Here is a 15,000-nt window from a genome sequence, read left to right on the forward strand (position 1 = left end):
AAGAAGGAGGAGGAGGAGGAGGAGGAGGAGGAGGAGGAGGAGGAGGAGGAGGAGGAGGAAGAAGAGAAGCTGGATTAGTTACGCAGGTGCAAATAGCGGCCTTGCGGTACACCAACTAACAAGAGGCCTTGAGTCATTACCATCACCATCATCACCATCACCATTACTTCTATCTAGACTGACCATTCACCATTCACTTCCAATGAAAATAGCAATACTAATAATGAGATGGAGCCACTATATTATTGTAGTACGCGTCTTTATCCTACACTCCGCTTCACTTGTATACATTAATTAACACGGTGCTTAGGTCAGATACAGCGGTACAGTCTCTCGCCCCACCGCCCCGCAGCCTTACACTACTTATGCAAATGGTCTATAACTGCCATTACTACTGCTACTGCTGTTATGTTGTTACTGCTGCTGCTACTGTTGCTTGCTCTCTCTCTCTCTCTCTCTCTCTCTCTCTCTCTCTCTCTCTCTTGGGATGTTTTTTTTTTCTTTTTTCTTCTCAGTTTAGTTTAGTTTGTGTTTCTCTTCTAGTTCCTTGTTTGTTTTTCTCTTCTATTATTTGTTTTTAGTTTTTTTCTCTTGCTTTTAATGTTGTTTTCCTATCTATTTATTTTCTTTTATTCTTCCTTACTCCCTTTCTGATTATGCAGAGATGTTACTCACTATTACTACTACTACTACTACTATTACTACTACTACTACTACTCCTACCTCTACTACTACTACTAATGCTCACGTTCTCTAATTGCCAGCAAGTTTACAACAATAACAAGAACAAGAATAACAACAACAACAACAACAACAACAACATTTATTACTGCTACTATTTCTACTATTTTGACCACCACCACCACCACCACCACCACCACCATCACCCTCATCATTCACCGATAATTTAATGATCTTTCTAAGCCCTTATCTCCACCAGCGCTCCCTAACCCCCCCATTCCCTCTCCCCAATATCCAATCACCCCCACCTTCCCTCCCAACTCGTGGTGTGTAATCTCAATTTATCGCCTCTCACTCTCTTTCTTTCTTCCTTTTCTTTGGTGGGTCACGTCTTCTCGCGGGCAATAATTCTCCTTTATCGTCTCTCTTTTGTTTCCTTCTTCCTTACCAAACCCAGTCACAGCTTCCTCTCTTCTCATCGTCAGCAGTCTTCGTTTCTGAATTCTCCCACCCTTCGCCAGGAGTCTCGTAGCGTCTCTAGTCCTTTGCGAGATAATTATGTACTTGCATCCTTCTTTTCCCTTTACAAACAACTCACTGGTTCTTCTCTTTTCTCACCCCCAGCAGCTTGTATTAGTGAGTTCCCTCTTTGTCGCCTTCTTCAGGGAGGGATGGGTGTTGGCAGTGTCTCCAGCCCTAAGCAGCCCGAGACGAGAACATTTTAATCCCTTCAGTACCATGACGCGTTTTCCTTTTCATTCTGGTTATTATTTAGCGATTTTGTACAGCTTCAGAAACTTATGTGAGAGGCTAAGGTAGTGAAGACTGTGGCCATTAATCTTCTGTCCTCCATAGACGCTTCCTAATGTAAACAAAATCGTCTAATTATATAAAAAAAATCAAGATAAATATGCGTCTCAGTACTGAAGAGGTTTTGTTTTCCATCATCATCATCATTACCAAACCTTCTCACAGTTTCCTTCCTCATTATCACCTTTCACTTCTGCTCTGTTCTTCGCGCCTTCGTCAGGGTCTGTGTAGCGTGTCCCGCCCCTCGAAGCCCCGGGCAAGGCCATAAGTTAGGCGCCTGTGTCACTCCCGGCTGGTGTCTTGCTTATTCTGTGTCGCCGCTCCAGCCCACAGCCCTGCGTGTCATGTTACTCAGCTCCCCCATGTTCCTCTCCCTCTCCCTCTCCCTCTTCTCAGTTCCTTCAAGTCACTATATCTTGTTTCTGTGCGTGTCTGTTTTCTTTCTTTCCTTCTTTCTTTCCTTCCTTCCTTCCTTCGTCGATTCCTCTTATTTATTGTGTTGTTTCTCTGTCTTTGGTTTTTTCCTCCTTTCTCCCGTTTTCAAATCCTCAGTTTCTTCTGTTCATTATATCTTTTTTGTTCATTTTAATCTCTCTCTCTCTCTCTCTCTCTCTCTCTCTCTCTCTCTCTCTCTCCTCATTACCCAATCAAATAACCTTACCATACATACCACCATCACTTCTCCCATTATCAGACTGACCTTACCCATTGCACCAACATATATCTTTACCTCTCCCTCCCTTTTATCATCTCCTCTTACGTCTCTTGCTCCTCCTCTTTCTCCACCCCTTTCACTCTTTGCCTCCTTATCTTGCCTCCTTCCCTTATCTGTGGGCGGCTAAAGAGGTTTCTTATTTATGGTTTCGCGTGTTCTGTGATCTCTTAAGTTGTTCCCCAAGGCGATAAGATCCTCCTCATATTAATTCTCTTATCTCTTACGACTCTCATTGCCTTTAGCTGCTTCTTGTGTGTATGTGTGTGTATGTTGTGGAAGTCACCTGTTTCTGTGAGTGCGTGCTGTAGTGGTGGTGGTGGTGGTGGTGGTGGTGGTGGTGGTAGTGGTAGTAGTAGTAGTAGTAGTAGTAGTAGTAGTAGTTATTGTTCTTGATGTTTCTGTTGATTTGCTTCTCTCTCTCTCTCTCTCTCTCTCTCTCTCTCTCTCTCTCTCTCTCTCTCTCTCTCTCTCTCTTTCTCTTTCTGCTTATTTCCTCTTTTCCATTCTTCCTATACGTTAATTTCATTCTTCCTTCTTATTTCATCCTCTCTCTCTCTCTCTCTCTCTCTCTCTCTCTCTCTCTCTCTCTCTCACACACACACACACACACACACAAAATAAATGAGCCAGCTGCCTACATACACCCACACACCTCATTTCCTCTCTCCCTACTCTCTCTCTCTCTCTCTCTCTCTCTCTCTCTCTCTCTCTCTCTCTCTCTCATGCACCGCCCACAACCTGTCATCAAGGGAGAAATGAGAAAAAAGGAAGAGAAGAGGGAAGGGGGAATAGAAAAGAAAGGGAGAGGAAAAAGGAGGAGGAGGAGGAGGAGGAGGAGGAGGAGGAGGAGGAGGAGGAGGAGGAGGAGAAACAAATACATGAATAAGATTTAGGAGTCGTTGTGAGAGAAAAGAAAGGGAGATGGGAAAGGAAGAGACAATGAAGGGATAGTATACAGGAGGAGGAGGAGGAGGAGGAGGAGGAGGAGGAGGAGGAGGAGGAGGAGGAGGAGGAGGAGGAGGAGGAGGAGGAGGAGGAGGAGGAGGAGGAGGAGGAAGAGGAGGAGGAGTCAACAGTATTGAATTACACCATGACACAAACATGGGGAAAATTACTGCCCCCCCCCCTCTCTCTCTCTCTCTCTCTCTCTCTCTCTCTCTCTCTCTCTCTCTCTCTCTCTCAGCATTTCAATAACAGGCTACCGTAGGAAAAAAATATCTATGGTGAGAATAAATTAGTGAGATAAATTTAATGTAGTGACTTTTTATTTTCCCATCCATTTATTCATTATCTATTTTGTTTATTGATCTTTTATTCATCTATTAACTGAAGACTAAAAGAAATGTAGGGATATTTAGAGAGAGAGAGAGAGAGAGAGAGAGAGAGAGAGAGAGAGAGAGAGAGAGAGAGAGAGAGAGAGAGAGTGACACTAACTCTCTCTCTCTCTCTCTCTCTCTCTCTCTCTCTCTCTCTCTCTCTCTCTCTCTCTCTGTGTCTCCATATCTGCCTATGTTTGTCACCCTCGCCTTCTTGTCTACCTTACATTTCTTCTCACCTTTGTCTCCCTCCCCCTTACACACACACACACACACACACACACACACACACACACACACACACACACACACGTGAACTTCTAGCATCATTTACCTGTCTCTCTCTTCTCATGTTTACCTGTCTGTAACATTAAACGCACACACACACACACACGCACGCATACACACACACACACACACAACATCGACAATCTCAAATTTACACCCACACTCCATATAATGTTTTTTTTTTCCTCCAAACCCTCCCTTCTCTTATTTTCCTTTTTCCCTCTTTTTAACTGCGCATTATGTGATCGTTATCTTGTTATGATCCCCTCAAAGGTCAATAGATTCCCTCCTTTTCCTCTCCCTCCTTCCTTCTTTTCCCTCTTTCTTCTTTCTCTCTCTCTCTCTCTCTCTCTCCCTTGCCGTATTCCACTCTCCAACTGTTTCCTATTTTTTTTCTTTTTTTTCCTTTTTTTTCTTGCCCCGTCTGGTATTTCTCGTGTCCTTGGGCTCTCTCTCTCTCTCTCTCTCTCTCTCTCTCTCTCTCTCTCTCTCTCTCTCTCTCTCTTTCTTTATGGAGGTGGCTTATGTTTCCAGTTTTCTATTGGATCTCTCTCTCTCTCTCTCTCTCTCTCTCTCTCTCTCTCTCTCTCTCTCTCTCGTGATTAATATAACTGCCGCCAAACTTTTCTCAGCGGTCCTCTCTCTCTCTCTCTCTCTCTCTCTCTCTCTCTCTCTCTCTCTCTCTCTCTCTCTCTCAAAGGTCTGTATCAGATCATCTTGGGAACTTTTCAAAATTGATTTTAGTTTTTCTTTTCAAAACTTTTGATAAGGGCAACACTACAGATTTATCTTTTCCAGGGTCTCTCTCTCTCTCTCTCTCTCTCTCTCTCTCTTTCTTGTGTCAAAGTTTTCGGGTAAAGTTTCTTCTTGTACAGGAGGAAAAAATGTTACGGTAAGCTGAAAGGCGATGTGGAAAAATATCTATTGGTAGCTTTCTTTCTTTGATGTGTTTTTCCCTTCGTTAATCATCAATGTTCTTAGTTTAGTTTGGTGTGGTTGTTCGTGTATCTTGTTAATGAAGGAAGAAACGAGACACCAGTTTAAACACGAATTAAAAAGAAACATGGAATTTATCGTCCTTTTCGAAAATTTCCTGCCGTTTTTTTCTTGCTTGTCGCCTTTTTCATTTTCTTCTCATAATTTTTCACATCATTCTTCTCAAGGTATTAGCTAAAGAAATAATGAGTAAATAATAATCTTCCCTCTTTTTTTTTTCTTTTACTTCCTCTTCGTCATTTCTTTCATCTCCCTCAGTATCGCAATGTAACAGCTTTCCTCTTCATCCATTTCTATTACACAACGCGTCTTTTTTTCATCATTTTCTCTGAACGTATCACATAAAAAGAGAAAACAAATGATAACCTTCCTCTTTTTCCTTTTTTTCTCTTTCCTGTCATCTCCCTCAATATCAAATTAAGCTTTAACACCCATTCTTATTACACAAAAGAAATTAACACAATAAATAAACTGATAAACGCAATAAATAAGTAAATATATCAATAGCCAAGCAACGAGGCAGGAATACCAAAGGACCGACCGCCGATACAAGCAGAGGTGTCCAGTAAGACCAAACCATCGCGAACAGACTCTTCCCTCCTCTTCATGCAGCCCAAGATTCCTGAACCCTCCTGAATCACTCCACTGAAGGGCCGAGTGTCTGAAGGTAAACATGCCGTCCGCTCACCAACACTCCCGCTGCTGTGTGGGGCCGGGGGCGAGATCTCTTGACTGCCGTGTATTCTTAAACCTTTGTACCTTAACTTACGATGGTTGTTCCGACTGTGAGTGTGTTAATGTGTCTTCCTTTCGGTTAATTTTAAAGTTGTGTATTGTTAAACTTTGTGGTGTCTATTATGAAGGATTGGAACAGTTTATTGGTCTATTTTTCTATGTTTTTCTAAGTGTAAAAGGGGTTTGAGAACGAGTTGATTCTTATAGGCTCTCTCTCTCTCTCTCTCTCTCTCTCTGAAAAAAAAAATCATTACGAGACAAAATGCTTATCAATAAATAAATAAATACAAAAATAGATAAACACATAGAATTAAAACAGTAAACCATAAAATAAAAGATGACAAACACAACATGTCCGTACACAAAACCTGAAGCTAAAAGAAAAAAAGAAAAAAAAGAAAAAAAGAAAAAAGCTTAAAAATTTTCACACACAAAAACAGGAAAGACAGGACGAGAAGGAGGAGGAGGAGGAAGAGGAGGAGGAGGAGGCAGGCCAGTCAACCATCTCTTACTTTTACTTAAGACACACTTATATGCTTGTACTACATTATTAAGACAATATTATCGCACGTGTAGTGAAGTGAAGTGTTCTGAAGTGTTCTCGTTGAGCTACATTGTGTTTACGATGCGAGTCAAATTTATCTTGTTAGTGTAGTTTACGAAGCACACACTGTAACTGGCGGAGTGAGCGTTAAGCAGGAAGTAAATATGACAGCTCCAGCATTACATACATTCCCTTCACTTCAACGAGGGTTAACGATGTTCATTTGTTTCACTAAGGGACTGTATGTAAACACGTGTCCCATCTCTCTCTCTCTCTCTCTCTCTCTCTCTCTCTCTCTCTCTGTATAAGGTCAACATCCCCATCTATTACTCATCCCACTACAGCTACCACGACCTCTGCTTGCTTGCTGGTCGAGGCTACAGCAAGGGGACCACTTTTTGCTCTCTTCTTTAGCTGTCTACTACATTTTTATACAGGATGAGCTGCTATATATAGAACGTCCAGGCCTTGCACTACTGTGGGGACCTGGTGGTGGTGGTGGTGGTGGTGGTGGTGTATGGGGATGATGTGTGGGCGGTGGGTAGGGATGGGTGGGTTTGTGGTGGATTGATGACGTGCGGAAAGAGTAGAAGAAAAGCAAGAATAAAAACAAGAGCAAGAACCAAAAACAAGAATAAAAACAAGAAGAAGACAAGAAGAAGTAGATGAGCAAAAACAAGAACAGCACTACCACCACCACCACTACCAACAACAACAACAACAACAACAACAATAACAGCAATGAGAGTAGAAAGACAAAGAAGACGAAGGAACAACAACAAGACCAACAATAACAACAACAAAGAAGGCAAGAAAAAAAAAAAGCGACAATCGTCAATAATTTCATAGTAGTAATAATAGACAGAGAATTAGAGAGACATCAAGGACCAGTCTTCTCTTACCCTGCCTGACCCCCGCCCTCATCTGACCTCCGCCCCGCCCCGCCTAACCCCGCCCAGCTAAGTGACGCAGCAGCAGCCCGCCACACACACACACACACACACACACACACACACACACACACACTGACCCCTTTGACGCCTCTCCCTTCACCTGTCTCCCCCCTAACGCACTCTCCTCCTCCGTCACCGTCACAACATTCACTGAGTCGCACGTGCTGGTTAAATGTTATCCTGTACTCAGCATTCTGCAGGAAATACAAATTAATAGAATAACTGAAAATGAAATAAATAGGTGAAAATATAAATAACAGTGAACAAAAGACATTAATCCTTATCCTGTATTGAGTTAATCATTTCATTGTTTCTCTTAAGCTTGATGCAGAACTGTAAATTAAACCAAACTAAACAAAAATAAGTAAATGAATAAATAAGAATCACTGAGAGGCACAAATCAACTTACTTTTGTTTCATTAACGCATCAGTTGTCACACATTCTCTATAGACGTGCACATATTAGTGTGTCCTTTGCTCATAAAAATCACTGCAGGTCATTCTCATTTCGTTCAAGGTGAATTTATTATTGCAACATTTTTTTCCTCCCTGAACTTTCCAACAAACTAATGCAATGTAGCAATCATACACTGACTGGCAAAAAAAAAAAAAAAAGAAAGAAAAGTAAGTAAATAAACGTTTCAGATGAATATACAATTACTCATACAGAATTACAACATTACTGAAAGGAGTGTAGGAAATGAGTCTCTTCAGAGTTATAGTAAATATATTTTTTGGGTCATATATCTAAGTATCTTTATTATTATTAGTTTCATTTTATCCGTTTTTTTAATGAATTAACTGGTATTATCTGATTTATTGCTTTGTTCTGCATCACTTCTTCCTTTATCCTTTATATAAAGATGTTTGAATATTTTCTATTGTATGTAACGAAAAGAAAACATTGCAAACTGAAGAGAAAGGGAGGTATTTTATCTATCACGGTGAAATCTGTCTCTTGTCAGTAACATTATCTTCTGCGTATCTATTTATCTATCTATATGTCTATATATCTCTGTACATGTATGTATGTATGTATGTATGTATGTATGTACATGTAGTATGTATGTATGTATGCATTTCTTATTCAAGGTGAAAAACATTTTTCATTCACAGATTTCACCACCAAACTTTTCTATTTTCTTCTTGCTCATATTCACACGAGTTATTCAATTACTTTGCTTTACATTAAGTAGGTTAGGAGGGCTTTCAAAGAGCAGGTGTCGGAGTAGGAGGAGGAGAAGGAGGAGGAGGAGGGAGAAAGGGAGGATGGACAGATGTTTGAGTATACCAGTGAATGAAGCAGCGCCACTCAGCACACACACACACACACACGCACACACATACACACACACACACACACACACACACACACACACACACACACACACACGCGCACACACACACACACACACACACACACACACACACACACACACACACACACACACACACACAAAACAAGATGCAATATCCCGTTCAGAGTTTCTCCGAATGGGCGCGGCTGTGTGTGTGTGTGTGTGTGTGTGTGTGTGTGTGTGTGGGCTCTCGTCGGTGACTTTCTACCAGAGATAAAGGAGAAGGAGGATGAAGAGGAGGAGGAGGAGGAGGAGGAGGAGGAGGAGGAGGAGGAGGAGGAGGAGGAGGAGGAGGAGGATGGTCACCCGTTATGGAGTGAAGGGAGAGGAAAGGAGGAGAGGGAGGGAGGAAGGGAGGAGAGGGACGGAGAGAGAGAGAGAGAGAGAGAGAGAGAGAGAGAGAGAGAGAGAGAGAGAGAGAGAGAGAGACAACACACACACACACACACACACACACACACACACACACACACACACACACACACACACACACACACACACACATACATTTGGAGGTCACAAGAGGGCAGGATCATAACTTAGCAAAGGTTCCATTGACGCCCATAACAGCGCTGCGCAGGATGGAAAGGAAAGGATATAGGGGAAAAGAAAGAAGGAGACTGAACAAGAAGGAGGAAAAAAAAAGAAATATAACGGAGAAGAAAGAGTGGGAAGATCAAGGAATAAGGAGGAGTATGTAAGAGAGAGAGGAGGAAACTAGAAAGGGAAAAGAAGGGATGATAATTGCAATATGTAGATACGAAGAATGAGAAAGGAGAGAAGAGGAATTATGAGAAAAAGAAAGGAAGAAGTTTAAAGAAAGAAAGTACACACATGAAAATCTAAAGGAAGGAAAAGAAGAAAAAGGAAAATAAAATAAGGAAAAATAGTTTGAATGTGGTAAAGGAAAAAGGAATAAAGAAATGATGAAGTTGACACGTATAAATGTGGAGGAGAAAGATATAATAAAGGATGTAGATACAGGGATTGTGAGAGAAAAACAGGAAAAATAAGATTAGATAGATATATGAAAATTTGAAAAAAAGAATTAGAGATAAGATAAAAGAAAGTTTGAAACACAGAAACTTAGAAATGAAAAAAAAGAAAAAAGTGAAGAAGATAAGGAAAAAAGAAAAAGATACATGGAAACCTCAAGAAAAAGCAAAAAAAAAAAAAAAAAAAAAAGAGACGAAAACAGAAAGAAATAAAATACAAGAAAATACGAAGTAGATAAGATAAGCGAAAGTTAAAACATAGAAATCTGAAGGGAAACATAAAAAGTCAATAAGATAAGGAAAAAGAAAGTAGAAACGTGAAAAACCTAAAGAAAAACGAAAGAGCGAAGATACGAGAAAAAAAAAAAAAAATTAAAACATCAAAACACACGGAAAAAATACACACAAAAAGGCTGACCGAACTAACATATCGGTGAATCTGAGTCCAGCACAGAGGTAAAGGTAAAGCAAAGGTAATGTAAAGGTAAGAGTTTATTGTTACGGTGCACGACACACTCCCAAGGTCTTCATCAGTGTTCTCCTCTTACTCCGCGCTAGACCGGATTACGAAAACTCATCTCTGGTCGTGGTGGTGAACTGGGCCGTGTGTTGTGCTTTGTTTGTGTGTTGGAGTGAAGCAATGACAAAATAGAGGGAAATAAAGAGAGAGGTAATGAAATAGTGAGATGGATAATGTAGGATGTAGTATTAGTGTTTTGTTGGTGTGTTAGAGTAAAGCAATGGTTAGTTTAGGTTAGGTAAAATAAGGAGAAATTAGATCCAGATTATTGAAGAGTGGTAATGAAATGTTGAGATGGGTAATACTGGATGTGGTGCTGTTTTGTTGGTGTGTTAGAGTGAAGCAATGACTGTTTTGTTTGGGTCTTGGAGTAAAGCAATGACAAAATAAAGAAAAATTTAGGTCTAGATTATTCAAGAGTGGTAATGAAATGCTGAGATGGATAATACAGGCTGTAGCATTGTATTATTGGTGTGTGCTGGAGTAATGGAATGATAAAATACTGACAAAATTAGATCTAACTTATTAATAAACCCCTTCAATACTGGGACACATTTTTACCTTCATATTTGTGTACGACTAGACCATTTTATTGACATTAGAAAGAGTCTATGGAGGTCGGAAGGTTAATGGCTACAATCTTCACTATTTCAATCCGTCACATAAGTTTCTGAAGCTGTATAAAATCACCAAATAGTAAGCAGAATGAATATGAAAACGCGTTATGGTACTCAAGGTGTAATGAAATGTCGGAATGAACAATGTAAGGGATGTGCTGCACTAAACTTGAATAATAATGAAAAGTTAAGAAAAAAAATGTGTAGGCATGAATACATATTGCATGGTAAGACATCGTGACTGGAAAATTAGTTAAGTATAATGAAAAAAAATCACACAACGTAAACCAAACTATTAAAAAAACTAAGAAAAAAAAAGGAAAATATATATACTCATAATAAACAAACCAATCCATTATCCATACACGACTATCGGCTTCCCATCTATTCCAGGCCACAGCAGCAGAAAAAAAAGTACACAAAAACAAACACAAAAGAAAAAAAAAGAAAGAAAGAAAAATCAACTTAGAATCTCTTAAAAGAAATGAAAAAAAAAAAAAAACGACAAGATTCATGAGACAAAGAAACATCACAACTATAAACCCAGCAGAGAAGAAAGACATTTGAATACTACACACTGCTACGAGAGAGAACAGAAAGAGAAGAAAAAAAAAAATCTCTCTTTCTCTCTCCTTTTTCTCCTAAGTTCTTTATGATTCTATTCTTCTTCCTCTCCATAATGCATTCTTTTTTCCTCTTTTTTTCTCTTTCTTACTTACTTTCTTTTACCATTCTTTTAAGTGCAGTAGATTAAGTTATAAGGGAAGAGAGGGAGGGACAAAATGCATAATAGAGCTGTAAAATCTTAAGGCGAAAACATAAACTCGTCACAGAGAGATACGACCACCACAACTCTAAGGGAACACTGACACTGAGAGACCAAGGCAGAGAAGAAGAGGACGCGGTAAAAACAAGACAAAGAAAGAGGAAGATTTACAATTTTCAACACAGTACTTAAAGAGAGACACACCCGAATACACCTCCTTATTTTGACAGCAGGTAAACACACACGCAAACACACACACACACACACACACACACACACACACACACACACACACACACACTCTGCCCTCCTCCCTTTCCTTCTCTTACCTTCAATATCCTCAAAACATTTTATCATTAAAGAAAATAGACTAGACACACACACACACACACACACACACACACACACACACACACACACACACACACGGCCATCAAAATATACATAAAAGAGTAATTAAGTTTCTAAAATCAGATTCCACGCCTGTAATAAACTTTAGTCTTGAGGAAAAGCGATGATGGAAAAAAGACTAAAAAATAAAATGTTTTGATTGACACTATTTGGTGATTTGAGAAGAGTTTCGTTTGGATAATTGCCTTTTCTTACTCTCCCCTATTTTTTTTTCTCTTTCCTTCTTTTTAAAATTATGTGATCTCATCTTTTTATTAGTTTCCTTCTCCTTTATCCTTCACCTATTCCTCCTCCTCCTCCTCCTCCTTCTTATATATATCCTACTTCCTTCTCTTCCCTGCTTCCTTTTTCTTATTCTTCATTCTCGTTATCCTTCTTGTCTCCCTGCTCATCCTACTGCCTCTCTTCCTCTCTTCCTCTTCCTCGTTTACTTTACATTTCATTCTTCCTGCTTGTTTGCCTCTCCTCAGTTCATTTATGTTACAAAATTGGTGTTAATTATTATCAGTTTGTTTATTCATTTTGCAACACACGCCTAGTTTTCTGTTTATCTTTATGTTTATATCAAGAGAAAGATGACGACGGTGAAAACAACAACAACAACAACAACAACAACAACAACAGCAACAACAAAAATAACGACAACATCAACAGCAACCAGACAAACAAGCAAAGTTAACAAACCGTAAACACACACACACACACACACACACACACACACACACACACACACACACACAAACATACATATTAATAGTCACTGGAAGTAAGTGCATGTGTGCATGAGTGAATGTGTGTGTGTGTGTGTGTGTGTGTGTGTGTGTGTGTGTGTGTGTGTGTGTGTGTGTGTGTGTGTGTGTGTGTGTGTGTGTCCGGGTTAAAGAAGCTACTAATAAGGAGAGATAGGGAGAAAGAGAGAAAAGGGAGAGGAAGAGATATACAATGAGTGAAACAAGTTATTGGAGGAGGAGGAGGAGGAGGAGGAGGAGAAGGAGGAGGAGGAGGAGGAGGAAGAGGAGGAGGAGGAGAACAGATGAAAGGTCAGGGGCATAGTGGGAGGTGGTGCGGAGGTGGAGGAAAGGAGGGAGGGAATAAGAGAGGGAGGTGTGGAGGGAGAGGAGAAAAGGGAGCGAGAGAGGGAGGAAGAGGAGGAGAGATCTCTGGAAGTTAGGGAGGGGGGTCATTGGTGAAAGTTAAGCTTAACAAATACTGCGTCATCTCCTCCTCCTCCTCCTCCCATTATTCTCTATTCAATCATCTCTTCTTTATCTATTCCTCTATAAATCTTTGTTATTTAAAGTACTCTTGGATTTCTCTCTCTCTCTCTCTCTCTCTCTCTCTCTCTCTCTCTCTCTCTACAATACTAAAAGGGCAGCATTCACTGGAGTGTTTGCCCCAATGATACAAATGTTCGGGAAACGTTTGTTTTGCGAAACATTTGCTGACAGGGAATTACATGCACAGATGATACGAGGAGGAGGAGGAGGAGGAGGAGGAGGAGGAGGAGGAGGAGGAGGAGGAGGAGGAGGAGGAGGAGGAGGAGGAGGAGGAAGGATAAAGAGGGACGATACCGTTTAATAAAATACAAAGATAAAACAATAAAGAATAATGACAAAAAGAGAGATAAAGTAAAATAAATCATGTGGAAAAGAAAGAAAAAGAGCAAAAAAAGAAAAGGAATAGTGACTAGAAAGAATATCACAAAAAAAAAACGAGGATAAAAAAAAACAAAGCAAAAAGAAAAAAAAAAACGTAATCTAAGACAGAAAAAAAAAAAAATGACTACAAGACAAAAACAAAAGTTAGGAAAAAAATATATACTCAATGGTGCGAAACTGAAGCCTGAAGAAAAGTAACGGAACGGAAAGGGTGACAGAGGTTCAAGATTAGGATCAAGATTAGGAGGTCAGGGGCGTGAGGACTAAGTGAAGCGGGTGAGGTAACGTACAAGAGAGAGAGAGAGAGAGAGAGAGAGAGAGAGAGAGAGAGAGAGAGAGAGAGAGAGAGAGAGAGAGAGAGAGAGAGAGAGAGAGAGAGAGAGAGAGAGAGTTGGCATAATCACATCATACGTGTACAAGTTAGGTCAGGTTAAGTTACTCAAGTTAGAGAGCAATGCATGACCTTCACCTGGGGACGAGACGGTGCGGGAATGCTCAGGCTGGAATAACGGAGGCGAGCTGAGAGGCGGTGCGTGAGGAGCAGATAGATGGCGCTAAAGTCTTACAGTACAGCAAAGAGACAAGACAATATAGAAATAAAAAGAAGTGGGAGAAGAGGAACAGCAAAAAATAAGTAATCCACACATCCACTCATATCCACCTTCCCGTCCTCCAGCAATCCACACATCCACCTCTCATCCATTCCCAGCGGAGCGTGAGGAGCAGACAGATGGCGCTCAAGTCTTCCAGTACAGCAATGAATGTAGAAGGAAGAGACCAGGAAGGGATGAATAGACGACACACTCAGTAAGGTGGTCGACTCGTCACTTGGATGATAGATTGGGAAAGTTACAAGTTATAAGGGAAATGTTATAAGTATAGGTAAGTAAACAGCGGTAAGTAAGTAAGTAGAGTTAGTTATATGTGTACACCTGGTGACTCCTTCGATCTTCCCTTATGCTCATGATCAACCAATAAGGAACTTTGGGGTAAAATTAGTGGACTTGTTTATAGATAGGGATTATAGGTGGAAATAGGTATAGACATGATTTTTTTTTTTTACAGTGACCGGCAAATGTGGCCGGCCCTCTTATTTGCTTCTTGTTTGTGTGTGTTCTTTATGATAGACTGAAAGAGATAGACTGACAGGGTTGTTTTTTAGAGTTACGTAGGAAAATATAATACTCTCTCTCTCTCTCTCTCTCTCTCTCTCTCTCTCTCTCTCTTTATACTTCTTCACGTTATATTAAAAATCTAGCCCTGAAAAAGTGATAGAGCTTTTCATATGATAGCTTATTTACGAAAACACACACCAGCACATTACAATCCAGGAGACAATCACAGAAAATAGAGAAGAAACAAAACAAATCCACTGGAGAATGCACGTAAACCAAACTTGCCTCCACAGAAACACCAGAAAAACAACTTATGGTCGTGTGAAGAAGATCTGACGTGGTGAAAAGGCACACGAGAGAAAACCAAGGAGAGGTGAAGACATGGCGTGGGTGACGAGAGCTGGGGGCTGTGACGGTGATGGCAGGGTGACAGCAGGGTGAGAAATGGGTGAAAGAAGGCTGGATAAGGGGTGTGGAAAGACGGTGAAACTGGTGAGGATATAGGGAGAGTAAGGGAAGGCA

General features: G+C 40.4%; 1 protein-coding gene and 1 long non-coding RNA gene across 3 annotated transcripts in view; both read right to left on the minus strand.

Moving 5' to 3' along the window:
* The window catches only part of LOC123515239 (proline-rich protein 12-like), a 613,955-nt gene that overhangs the window by 90,293 nt on the left and 508,662 nt on the right, over window positions 1–15,000 (minus strand). The window lies entirely within an intron of this gene.
* Window positions 4,344–15,000, minus strand: part of LOC123515240 — an 18,969-nt gene continuing 8,312 nt past the window's right edge. The window contains exon 2 of the long non-coding RNA XR_006677840.1: window positions 4,344–4,641. This is a non-coding gene — a long non-coding RNA (uncharacterized LOC123515240). The remainder of the gene's footprint in view (window positions 4,642–15,000) is intronic.

The sequence above is a fragment of the Portunus trituberculatus genome, chromosome 38 (assembly GCF_017591435.1).
Source record: "Portunus trituberculatus isolate SZX2019 chromosome 38, ASM1759143v1, whole genome shotgun sequence".
Lineage (NCBI taxonomy): Eukaryota > Metazoa > Arthropoda > Malacostraca > Decapoda > Portunidae > Portunus > Portunus trituberculatus.